Raw genomic sequence first — 13,344 nt, 5'->3', positions numbered from 1 at the left:
TTCTGAAAATATCAAACCACTGTACTTTTGTTTCCTTCTTAAATCACACCCCTGGCAGGCTTCCCCGCCCCACACTCCAAACCGTTACAGAAAGTAGAGGAGCAGGGATGCTTCTCAACTCACCCAATGAGGCCAATAGTATCCTGACACCGAATAGAGACATCACAAGAAAATAAAACTACAGAACAATATACTCTATTCAAGTGGGGTTTATTATAGGAATGCAAGGTTGTTTAAACATCTGAGACTCAATCAATGTAATAAACCATATAAATAAACAAAGGGCAGAACCAGATGATCATTTCAACAGATGCAGGAACAGCATCTGAGTATCACATCAAAAACTCTGAACAAACTAGGACTAGACGGGACCCTCCTCAAGCTGGAGGAAGGGCATCCACCCATGAAGAACCTAGAGCTAACATGTTAATGGTAAAAGGCTGGATGCCTCTCCCGACCACTCAGCACAATGGCAGGATGTCAGCCTCTACAACTTCGATTCTGGAGACTCCAGTCAGTGTTTGAAGCCAAAACAGTGGGAAAACGCTTGAATAGAAGGAAGACACACAAGACACACAGCCATGCTGAGTGGAGCTCTGGCTGTAGACTGGCCACCTGTCCCCTGCCGCTGGGGGCGAGCCATGGCCACACAGAAAGGGGACAGAGAGGCTCAAATGGCAGATTCCAACTGAGACTGTGGGCAGTGAGCTCATGGGTGACGGTCCCTTCTCTGTTGCCATGAATCTAGGACACCCTGGCCACGATGGCCCCCACGTATGAAACTGCAGCATCCCACGTTTTCTGCCCGCATACCCTCCAATCACGTGCCTTCCGTAGTGGGGCCACAGATCAGAGCCCAGTCCCAGCGGGACGTGACTGGTGTGGTGCCCACAGCAGTGCACGCCAGAGCAAAAGCACACTGCCTTCTCAGCCGGCCACCACATTCGTCAGCACTTCTGCACCCTGCCCATGCCTGCCTTACCAGCCGCTGTCATCTTCCCAGGGAGCACCAGGCACATTGCGGTCATGTTGGCAAGCAGCACTTCTGTCTGGGCAAGTCCTCGGTGGGCCATGTAACCTGTTGCATCAAAGCACCGTGAGCCTTCCTGATACTTACCCCAAACATGGCTCAAGTGTAAGCGTGAGGAGATTGGGAACACGAGCAGCGTGATATCATCAAAGAGCATGCCCCCACGATTGAGAACAATGCAAGTGGGGCCACCACATCGACTGCCACCTCCAAAAACAGTGGCTCCAACAGTGTAGGGCATTGTCAGCTTGTCCAGGATGACCAGCTGTGCTCCATGACCAACGCTTACAAAGTTTTAAGAATTCTTGGTCTGAAGAATGTTTCTGTAAGTGGTCAAGTGTTGGAAAAGTGGCCATCAAGATCCTGAAGAACTGCCTGACCAGGCGGTGGCACAGTGGATAGAGCATTGGACTGGAACGCGGAGGACCCAGGTTCGAAACCCCAGGGTCACCAGCTTGAGCTCAGGCTCATCCGGTTTGAGCAAGACTCACCAGCTTGAGCCCAAGGTCATTGCAAAAGGTCACTCAGTCTGCTATAGCCCCCGGTCAAGGCACATGAGAAAGCAATCAATGAACAACTTAGGTGCTGCAACAGAGTTGATGCTTCTTGTCTCTCTCCCTTCCTGTATGCCTGTCCTTCTCTCTGTCTCTGTCACAAAACAAACAGACAAACAAACAAAAAAACAATCTTGAAGAACCACCTAAGAACCTCCTGTCCTATGGCCGACAAGGTCAGATTGAAGTGAGTATCCTGTCCTGCTTGAGCACAGAGTGCTGCCGACTACAGGACCACAAGGGCCTCCAGGACAAGGATCACATGTGCTTGGTCTTTGCGGTGCTGGGGCAGAGTCTCTATGACTTTCTGAAGCAGAACAAGGCCGGGCCCTTGCCCCTCAGGTACAGCTGCTGCACCCCTGATGAAACCAGAAAGCATTGTGTTGGTGAGTTCATCTAGACAACCACCCAGAGTGAAGGTCAGCCACCGCGGTTCATCCAGGCACATGTCCAGGGCTGCATGTTCCACCTACTTGCAGTTCAGATATTCCAGGGCCCCTGTGGTCACCCTTGGTTTACTGTGTTGGGGAAGCAATGGGTAAGGGGTCCCTGGGCTGTGTCCCTGCAGAGCTGTCCCTGGGCAGGCTGCTTTAGCCAGAAGCTTCAGGGTACATCGGATTCGGTATATTTCACAAACATAGCAGAATATTAAGCGCGGGAACAAAGTCAGCTAGGTTTTTCAACAGGGACACAGACTCACCAGATCCTTTGCGGAGCTGAAAGCACCAGATGACCATGAAGTGGAGATGAGAATTAAGTCAAAAGAAGCAAGGAAATACAATACATTTTCCATTATTTTTAGATGATATAGCCCGGGTGAATATGACAACGGACTTGGAAGTGACATGTTGTGGAGCTCATGGACCTGTTAAGGAACACGCTGACTGTAGGCATAGGTAAAAGGTCACTCCTATGAAACCCTGAGCCACCCTTTGTCACGTGACACACTCAGTTTTCCCCTTAGGACACACATCAAATCCTGCTTCCAGAACGTGAAGACTTGCAAGCGTAGGTGAACATGAATGTGTACGATGCCATGAACCAGGATAAAACCCCTCCCATCACTCACGTGGCCCCCAGCACGGCCAGCAACCTGACCGTGACCTTCAACAACCAGTTGTCCTCTGCGCAGCCAGCCTCAGCAGCACCCAGGGCTGCAGTGTGGAGGGTGCCCCTGCAGAGGAGCAGCCCTGACTTGTGCCCGGCCTGCCAGCTCTCATGCCCGGCTTCCAGGAATGGTGGGCCTCTCTGTCTAAGCTTGTTGGCCATGTCGCCCGAGTGGGAAATACAGTTCCCAAAGCCACTCGAGCTGGAAGAGCTCAGCCTCTTCAGGTCCATCCAGGCTGGGTTGCCCAGCAGGCCTGGCCAACAGGGACCAAGCAGACCTGCTTGGAGTGGAACCCAGGCTACAGTGTGTGCCCCTGTGGCTCCTGAGACCACGGCAGTCACCCAGCAGGTGGTGGGCTGGAGCAGCTATCACTAACCCGACTCACAGCCAGAGGCTACCGACAAGTCATGTTACCCTCTCACCCCTTGAAGGTGGGCATGGCCTACGTGGAGCAGCAGCAGCCAACCAGCAGCAGGAAGAGTGAGCAGCACTGTCCTTGGGAGAAATGGCCCCACTGGCTGTGGCCTGCTCTCAGGCCATCAGCACCCCTGTGCAGTCCCATCGCCAGGAGAGGACAGGTGCCACACCATGCCCTGGGGCACAGCAGCTGCAGATGACTGTCACTCCTGACACCCCTGCCCCCACGTCAGTAGTGTTACCATCACTAGCGACACGACGAGGTGCAGAGAAGCTCATGCCCACCAGTACTGTCTCCAAGCAGCGGTAAATGTCACCAGCCACGTCAGCCCACGACCATTGCTCCTCTAGCTCCTGCAGCAACCCCAGACCCAACTCCGTGCAGCACTGCACGGGGCCAACAGCCTTGATACCCAGTGGAGTCTGGACAATCACTGCACTGGGAGCCCTGAGCCACGTGTGCCAGCCCTGAGCACCTGGGCCAGTGGGATGACAACTTGGTCCCAGTTGACACCGGTCACCCTTCCTCCTGCAGTCCAAGTCCACCAGCAAGGTGACCTCCACCAGGGGTCACTCTTCAGGGAGCTCATCTGGAGCCATAGCCTCTCAACTTCAGCCAGGCGCAGCAGTTCCCACAGGAGCGTGGGAGCCACTGAGGGCAGCACCACTCCCACGATGGCCACAGCACTGTGCCCTGCCCCTGCCGCCGCTGCTGCCCACTGTCCACCCAGCTCCACCTCTGTGTCTACATAGCGCCCTGTCCTGGGCTCCACGGCACATGGCCCAGGTGGCCTTACAAGGCTCAGCATGACACACTCTGCAGGACCCGTGATCATAGCCTCCAGGGTCCTGTCCTTGCCCACGGTCCACCTAAGCCAATATCCAGCCCAGTTTGTCCAACAGACCGACCTCAGTGCCTCTCCAGCCCCCGCCGTCTGCACTGTGTACCCACTGAGCCCGCCAAGGTCAGCTTCCGCCCTCACACAGACACATTGGGTGGAGCAGGCGCTGAAGGCACCGCAGACACCATGCAGATGGGGTGGGACAGGGAGGGGCTCGGGGACAGGGACAGGACACGAATAAAGAACTAGGGAGTGGGAGGGCTTAGAGCAGAGAGAACATTTCCAAAAGGAAGGGATTGAGGGTGGAATCTATGCTTTTTATTTTGAAAAAGAAAAGGAGGAGAGAGCAAGGAAAGATTCCAGAAGTGGGTGGGGGAAGATTAAAGAATTTTATGAACTTTTCAAAGATTATTTTCATATGACAGCACGTGACATTTAAGAATTTATGCCCTAGCCTGATAGCTCAGTTGGTTAGCGCATCGGCCCAAAGAGCAGACATTGCCAGTTTGATCCCCAGTTAGGGCACATACAGAAATGAATTGATATTCCTGTGTGTCAGTCTTTCTCTCTCCCCTCTTCTTCTCTGGTTTAAATAAATAAATAAATAAATCTAAAAGCATTTGCCGCCCTGGCCGGTTGGCTCAGCGGTAGAGCGTCGGCCTAGCGTGTGGAGGACCCGGGTTCGATTCCCGGCCAGGGCACACAGGAGAAGCACCCATTTGCTTCTCCACCCCTCCGCCGCGCTTTCCTCTCTGTCTCTCTCTTCCCCTCCCGCAGCCAAGGCTCCATTGGAGCAAAGATGGCCCGGGCGCTGGGGATGGCTCTGTGGCCTCTGCCTCAGGCACTAGAGTGGCTCTGGTCGCAACATGGCGACACCCAGGATGGGCAGAGCATCGCCCCCTGGTGGGCAGAGCGTCGCCCCTGGTGGGCGTGCCGGGTGGATCCCGGTCGGGCGCATGCGGGAGTCTGTCTGACTGTCTCTCCCTGTTTCCAGCTTCAGAAAAATGAAAAAATAAATAAATAAAATAAATAAATAAATAAAAGCATTTGCCTAAGGGGATATGTGATATGAAAATCCAATAGGTTTTAAATTATGGAGCATAAGAATTAGGGAGTTTTCCAGAACTCTAACGCATCAACATTTACAAAATCTTATTTCCAAACGAGGTCACATTCTGGGATACTAGGGTCTAGGATTTCAACGTATACATTTTGGAGGGGACACAATTCAATGTATAGCAAATCCAAATGTCCATCAACCCGTGAGTGGAAAGCCTCGAAACCCGGCCGAGTCTGGACAATCACTGCACTGGCAGCCCTGAACCACGTGCCAGCCCTGAGCACCCGGGCCAGTGGGATGACAACTTGGTCCCAGTCGACATCAGTCACCCGTCCTCCTGCGGTCCAAGATGGCACCGTGGGCCACAGCCCAGGCTGGAGTTCCTGGACAGATAGCACATGGTATCTGCTATGGCCAGGATTATTCAAGACACAGCTAACTCCCAATTACAGTTTTCAAACTTAAAAAAAGAAAAAGAAAACCTTTTATTAGCATTTTTATGATGCTGAATTTACTCCTGGGCCATTAGTTCATATTTCTTCAGTTTCTCCTGGGACATCTTTTCCTTCCATGGAGCCCTTTCTCCTACCTGAGGAACAACCTTCTCTTTTTCAGTAAGGATCTTCTGAAGGCAGCGGGGAGAGCACATGTACGGTCGATCCACCCATGAGCTCTGTAAGTTCTGTGATGCATCTTGGGAGCTCTGCTCACCTGGATGTGCTTGGTGACCAGAGAACCTGCTTCTAAATCCTCAGATTCAGCATTATTCTCTGCATGTTTAAGCACATGCAGCAAAAATTCAGTTCTCTTCTTGGGGGCTACTGACCCTGCGTCCAGCCCCACTGTTTGGTCCAGGCACACCTATCAATGCCACCATTGCTTCTGTAAAGTGACATCTTTTAGATAATCTATGGCTTTTCAGATAGGCGTATCCTCGATGGCCTGCGTGGTTTCATAAGTGTTCTCAAAGCAAACATGAAGATTTGAGTATCTTGATTTGCATGATTCTGTGGGCTTTCCTTGGTCAAGTGACTAGCGGACCATTTTCAGAGGTTACCTCAGGCTGCTTACCAGAAGAGCTGTGAACTTCTAATCTCAGGCCCTTCACTCCTGCTTACTAACAACTTAATTTTTACACGTTTCCCTTTCCAACGTCCAAAAATGCCTCAGCCTGACCAGGTGGTGGCGCAGTGGATAGAGTGTTGGACTGGGATGTGGAGGACCCAGGTTCAAGACCCCGAGGTCGCCAGCTTGAGCGTGGGCTCATCTGGTTTGAGCAAGGGGTTACTCGGTCTGCTGAAGGCCGCGGTCAAGGCACATAAGAGAAAGCAATCAATGAACAACTAAGGTGTTGCAACGAAAAACTGATTTTTTTTTATAAATTTTATTTATTTAATTTTAATGGGGTGACATTGATAAATCAGGGTACATATGTTCAGAGAAAACATCTGTAGGTGATTTTGACATTTGATTATGCTGCATTCCAATCACCCAAAGTCCAATTGTCTTCCGTTACCTTCTAACTGGTTTTCTTTGTGCCCCTCACCTCCCCCAACCCCCCTCCCTCTCCTTCCCCCCACCCCGTAACCCCACACTTTTGTCCATGTCTCTGAGTCTCTTTTTTATGTCCCACCTATGTATGGAATCATATAGTTCTTAGTTTTTTCTGATTTACTTATTTCGCTCAGTATAATGTTATCAAGGTCCATCCATGTTGTTGTAAATGATCCGATGTCATCATTTCTTATGGCTGAGTAGTATTCCATAGTATATATGTACCAAAGCTTTTTAATCCACTCGTCCACTGATGGACACTTGGGCTGTTTCCAGATCTTTGCTATTGTGAACAATGCTGCCATAAACATGGGGGTGCATTTCTCCTTTTCAAACAGTGCTATGGTATTCTTGGGGTATATTCCTAAAAGTGTATAGCTGGGTCAAAAGGCAGTTTGATTTTTAATTTTTTGAGGAATCTCCATACTGTTTTCCACAGAGGCTGCACCAGTCTGCATTCCCACCAGCAGTGCAGGAGGGTTCCCTTTTCTCCATATCCTCGCCAGCACTTATTCTGTGTTGTTAAAAACTGATGATTAAGCCCTGGCCGGTTGGCTCAGCGGTAGAGCGTCGGCCTAGCGTGCGGAGGACCCGGGTTCGATTCCCGGCCAGGGCACACAGGAGAAGCGCCCATTTGCTTCTCCACCCCTCCGCCGCGCTTTCCTCTCTGTCTCTCTCTTCCCCTCCCGCAGCCGAGGCTCCATTGGAGCAGAGATGGCCCGGGCGCTGGGGATGGCTCTGTGGCCTCTGCCTCAGGTGCTGGAGTGGCTCTGGTCGCAATATGGCGACGCCCAGGATAGGCAGAGCATCGCCCCCTGGTGGGCAGAGCATCGCCCCTGGTGGGCGTGCCGGGTGGATCCCGGTCGGGCGCATGCGGGAGTCTGTCTGACTGTCTCTCCCTGTTTCCAGCTTCAGAAAAATGAAAAAAAACAAAAAAAAAAAACAAACAAACTGATGATTAAAGCTTCTCATCTCTCTCTGTTCCTGTCTGTCTGTCCCTATCTATCCCTCTCTCTGACTCTCTCTCTGTCTCTGTAAAAAAAAAAAAAAAGCCTCAGATATTTCATGATTCTGTGGTATAAACTTCTCTCTCTCTCTCTTTTTTTTAAAAAGCGAGAGAGACAGACAGACAGGAAGAAAGAGAGATAAAAAGCATCTTAGTGCTTTCTGGGTAGCCATATTCCCTCAGATCCCAGCCCTGAGCCAGGGCTCAAGATGACCCATGCTACCCTCAGACCCTCCCAATCCCTTGGAAAAACACTCTCTGTGGGGTTGGCCTGGCACAACAGTGAACTCTTTTTTGATACCCACTGGTCACACCCCAGCCTGAAACACATGAACCCTGGAACTAGATTGTGGGGTGCGCACACCCAGAGCCTTTCCATCATGGAATTTCAGGGTCAACATACACAGGCCTGTGCTCCCCTTTACAGGACCAGGGCCAGAGCACCAGGGGGGCTCTCATACCATGTGCTATTTACATGTAAACCAAGATAACATAGCTACATAAAACACAACTGGGGCCCTGGCCAGTTGGTTCAGTGGTAGAGAGTTGGCCCCGCATGTAGAAGTCCCGAGTTTGATTCCTGGCCAGGGCACATAGGAGAAGCGACCATATGCTTCTCCACCCCTCCCCTTCTCCTTTCTTTCTCTGTCTCTTCTCCTCCTGCAGTCATGGCTCAAATGGCTCAAGCAGTTGGCCCCAGGCACTGAGAATGGCTCCATGGCCTCTGCCTCAGGTGCTAAAATAGCTTGATTGCTAAGCAATTGAGCAGCAACCCCAGATGGGCAAAGCATCACCCCATAGAGGGCTTGCCAGGTGGATCCTGGTCGGGGCACATGCCAGAGTCTGTCTCTCTGCCTCTCCGCCTCCCATGTAGAGAAACAAACAACACACACACACACACACACACACACACACACACACACACACACCCAGTCCTCCTGCCTGGGCATCTCTGAGTTCTGTAGCAGGAGATTGAGAGCCATCCTCTGTCCCTGGTCCTTTCCCCTTCTGCACCCCTGGCCCGCTGACCCTGAGAGGGGAGTATGGTCAAACTGAGGGATGTGCATGGCAGGAAATTCCAGGGTTGCTGGCACTCAGTGCATGTTTTACAATAGCAGTTATCAACTGGGAGTGATTTTGCCCCTACCTCGGAAACATTTGGCAAAGTCTGTAGACATTTTGGTTGTCTCAGCTTGGAGGAGAAGATGCTATGGGCATGGAGTGGGTAGAGGCCAGTGACGCTGCTAATATCCCACAATGCACAACACAGAGCCCCTCACCGCCCCAGAAATCCACGTGGCCCAGAATGTCAAGAGTGGCAAGGCTGCCTGACCAGGCGGTGGCGCAGTGGATAGAGCGTCAGACTGGGATGCAGAAGACCCAGGTTCGAGACCCCGAGGTTGCCAGCTTGAGCATGGGCTCATCTGGTTTGAGCAAAAATTCACCAGCTTGGACCCAAGGTCACTGGCTCAAGCAAGGGGTTACTCAATCTGCTGAAGGCCCACGGTCAAGGCACATATGAGAAAGCAATCAATGAACAACTAAGGTGTCGCAACAAAAAACTAATAATTGATGCTTCTCATCTCTCTGTTCCTGTCTGTCTGTCCCTATCTATCCCTCACTCTGACTCTCTCTCTTTGTCTCTGTAAAAAAAAAAAAAAAAAAGAGTGGCAAGGCTGAGACACCCTGCTTTAGAGGACACAAAACTGTTAAAGATCACATATGTAAATCCTTAAACTTTAATTTTTATTTTCTCAAAAAAATTAGAAATAGAACTACCATATGATCCAGCATTTCCACTTCTTGATATTTATTTAAGGAAACAAATACAATAACCTGAAAAGATATATGTATCCCCATGTTCATAACAGTATTATTTACAAGACATGGAAGCAACTTAAAGCCACAGATAAATGGGTAAAAACATGTGGTATATATCTATCTATATGTATATCTGTATGTATATCTATATACAGTGATGCCTCGGTTTTTTTCGATAATCCGTCTGAAAACAAATCGGCGAAATCCAAAACCAATGAAAACCGAGGCAATTATTTCCATATGAATCAATGAAATCCAATTAATTCATTCTAGACACTCCAAAATACATACCAAAAACACATTTTATAGAAAATAATGCAGTGTTTAATACTAAAAACAATAAGAAATTAATATAAAATGAATATAAAAGAATAAATGAACATTTAACATGGGATTTACCTTTCTGAAGACTCTTCCGGGCATATGGAAGATAGCGAGGAGGGGAGAGTCAGGTGCAGATGCTGTATATGCAGTAATCACTTACATGTAATTGTAGTATTAGCACTCTCAATCAGTAAAAAAAAGCACAGAAACTGGAAAGAATAAAATTGTTTGGCTAGACGCCAATGGGTGATACTCACACAATGAGAAACAACACCACACTGAGCAGGAGAACGCATGGGTCACCCTTTGTTTTTGCAAAATTAGCAGCGAGGTCACGTGGGCACACCAATGAAATCTGTGGCAAAGGACGAAAATTGAGACAAATTTGTCACAGAAAAAATCGACGAAAACTGAAACTGATGATAACCAAAGTCAACGAAAACTGACGCATTACTGTATATCTATATAGATATATATAGATATATATTATGGGATATGACTCAGCCATAAAAAAGAAGGAAATCTTGCCAGCTATGACAACATGGAAGGGCCGAGAGGGCATCATACTAAGGGAAATAAGCCAGACAAATACTATATGATATCGCTTACATATGGAATCTAAAAAGGAAAAAGGATTTAAAGAAAGAGAACAGGTTGGTGTTATGAGACAATAGAAAAAGTCTTGTAAGAGTATGAGCCAAATTTTGAGGACATGCCTGTAAGCAAAATGTCAACAAACTGAGAAAATATTTGTAAAGGATGCAGTTTTACAGCTTACCCTTTTTTATTTACTTAGGGGGGGGGGGGACAGACAGGAAGGAAGAGAAGAGAAGCTTTAACTCATCTTTGTAGCACTTTAGTTGCTCATTGATTGCTTTCTTATACGTGTCTTGACCAGGAAGCTTGTGACCTCTTGCTCAAGTTAGTGACCTTGGGCTTCAAGCCAGCAACCTTTGGGCTCAAGCCAGAGACCAAGAGGCCATGTCTATAATCCCACACTCAAGTTGGTGACCCCGCGCTCAAGTTAGTGAGCCCACACTCAAGCCAGATGAGCCCGCACTCAAGCTGGTGACTTGGGGTTTCGAACCTGGGTCCTCAGTGTCCCGGGTTGATGTTTTATCTACTGTGCCACCACCTGGTCAGGCAATTTTGCAGCTTATTTTATACATTAAACTCAAAGGAGGAGATGTAAGGAGGAGGTTTACATAAAATCCATGGGTGGTAGATTAAGGGGGAGGGAAAAAGCAAAGTGGGGAGAAATCTCTGGATTGGACAAGAGGTAAAATGGAGCCACATACTTCTTCCGCAGCGGCGGGCACAAGCCAGTTAACATTTACCCACATGGAGATGGTGTGCAGGGCACAGGTGACAAAGGAGGCTCTATGGTCTCTGCTCTGGGGAAGCTGTGCCCTCAGGAGTCAAAAAAAGGGGATTTCTCTGACATTTCAAGGTATGTTATCTTTTATTATTTATTTATTTACTTATTTAGCTATTTAGAGAGAAAATGGGGAAAGAAAGAGAGCAACATCTATCTGTTCCACTCATTCATGCTGTCACTGGTTGATTCTTTTTCATTTTATTTATTTATTTATTTATTTATTTATTTATTTTTACAGAGACAGAGAGTGAGTCAGAGAGAGGGATAGACAGGGACAGACAGACAGGAACGGAGAGAGATGAGAAGCATCAAACATTAGTTTTTCATTGCGCGTTGCAACACCGTAGTTGTTCATTGATAGCTTTCTCACATGTGCCTTGACCGTGGGCCTTCAGCAGACCGAGCAACCCCTTGCTGGAGCCAGGGACTTTGGGTCCAAGCTGGTGAGCCTTGCTCAAACCCCATGAGCCCGCACTCAAGCTGGCAACCTCGGGGTCTCGAACCTAGGTCCTTCCACATTCCAGTCCGATGCTCTATCCACTGCACCACCGCCTGGTCAGGCTCACTGGTTGATTCTTGCTTGTGCCCTGAGCAAGGACTGGAACCACAATCTCAGCATGTTGGGAGGATGCTCCAACCAACTGTGCTACCCAGCCAGGGCTTTATTTTATTTTTAAAATTAATTTTAGAGAGAGAATAAGAAGGGATAGAGAAAGAGAGAGAAACATGATCTACAGCTCCACTTATTTATGCATTCATTGGTTGACTCTTGTACATGCTCTGACCTGAGCAGAAGCGAATTAAGGTCAGTTGAGGCCCTGGGTGCAGAAAAACAATATTGGGCCCCTTAAAAAAAAGAGAGACGGGGAAAATAAAAACACATGTTAACTATATTTTTAAATAAATAAAAAATATTATGTACTATTACTGTTAAAATTGCACATATGAAACCAAACTTGGTGTCATTAGAAAAAAGTGTAAAGTTGGGGTTTTGCGGGGCCCTTCAGAAGTTGGGGCCCAGGGCGCACGCCCAGTATGCCCGCCGTTAAATCCGCCTCTGGACCCGGGATAGAACCTACAACCTTGGCATATTGGGATGACACTCCAACAGGCTTGGCTCCGAAGGTATGTTATCTTAGTTGCAAAAAGACAACAGACAGGCTCAGTTAAGGAAAACATTGACCTCTGTCAAGGAAAATACTGGGTTAGGACATGACTACCTGCCATGACTTATTTAAGTTAGAAATATTTATGTCAGTCCATCCTCTGTGGTGACTTTAGGTCTCTGAGTTTGTAAGACGTGCCATGCATGCCCCCCACCCCCGAGCTTGTCAGGTTCAGTATGTGGCCCCTTTTTCATTAACAAGTCATGAACCATTCTCTAGGACAGGAAGGGTCCTCGGTAAAAGCACCTTCTTGGCTCCACACATTCTTTCCCCCATGGGAGAGGTGGCTCAAGGAGGGTCGGAACAGGGTCCTCTGAAGTGTGGGGCCCAGGCCAGGGATGCCCTTGCCCAGGTGTGAGGGCAGCTCCAGGAAGGAACCTCAGGGGTCTTCTAATCCAGCAGGATACAAGCCCTTCCTTGGACTCAAACCACGGTCTCTCCAGGTTTTGTCTGAATGCCCTAAAGAAGGGTGACCCCCAGCCAGGGACACTCTTTCCGTGTGGGCTGCTTCCTTGGCAAGTTCTCACAGTGAACCGAAATCTGACTCCAACTTCCTGAAACCCAAAGAAAGCCTGGCCTTGGGCAAAGGCCCTCTGGCTGGCACTAGCCCATTTATGCAACAGTCCAGGAGAGGCCAGACTGGCGAATGCCAGTGAGGACAAAGGCCATGCCACAGATAGGTGCCTTTTCAGGAGGGAGATAAAAAGTGTGGGCTGTGTATCTCCCACAGAGAGTGGCTTACAGTCCAAGGGCCTAAACAAATCAACAACAAATAAACTGTAGCCCAGACGTGGCTGAGACAGCTTCTGGCCTGGAGTTAGGCCTCAGTATTTCGCCAGCCTCACGACTCAACCCTCTCTACTGAGCCCTGGGTGGGGGTGGAGTGTGGGTTGTGTTGCGGGGCTCAGGGAGATGGGAGGGATTTAAATCCCACACAGCAGAGCTCGTCTCCCTCAGGTCCGTCTCCATCTCAGTCTCCTGTCTCCACTTTCCCCTTTTCCTCTTTCAAGTCAAGTGGCCACAGCTCTGGTCCCCGACCTGCATGTGTCCCTGAGCATGAGAAACACCTGCAGGTCAAAGGTAC

The 13,344-nt window shown here is 49.1% G+C and overlaps 2 pseudogenes; one reads left to right on the top strand and one right to left on the bottom strand.

The window, feature by feature from the left end:
* The first annotated feature begins 763 nt into the window (after nt 1-763).
* Nucleotides 764-3,419, top strand: LOC136391850 (homeodomain-interacting protein kinase 2 pseudogene; annotated as a pseudogene).
* Nucleotides 3,420-5,522: 2,103 nt separating this feature from the next.
* Nucleotides 5,523-6,055, bottom strand: LOC136393323 (large ribosomal subunit protein uL22 pseudogene; annotated as a pseudogene).
* Between the last annotated feature and the right edge of the window lie 7,289 nt (nt 6,056-13,344).

The sequence above is a fragment of the Saccopteryx leptura genome, chromosome 2 (assembly GCF_036850995.1).
Source record: "Saccopteryx leptura isolate mSacLep1 chromosome 2, mSacLep1_pri_phased_curated, whole genome shotgun sequence".
Classification (NCBI taxonomy): domain Eukaryota; kingdom Metazoa; phylum Chordata; class Mammalia; order Chiroptera; family Emballonuridae; genus Saccopteryx; species Saccopteryx leptura.
This window is presented reverse-complemented; position numbering and strand designations above follow the sequence as displayed.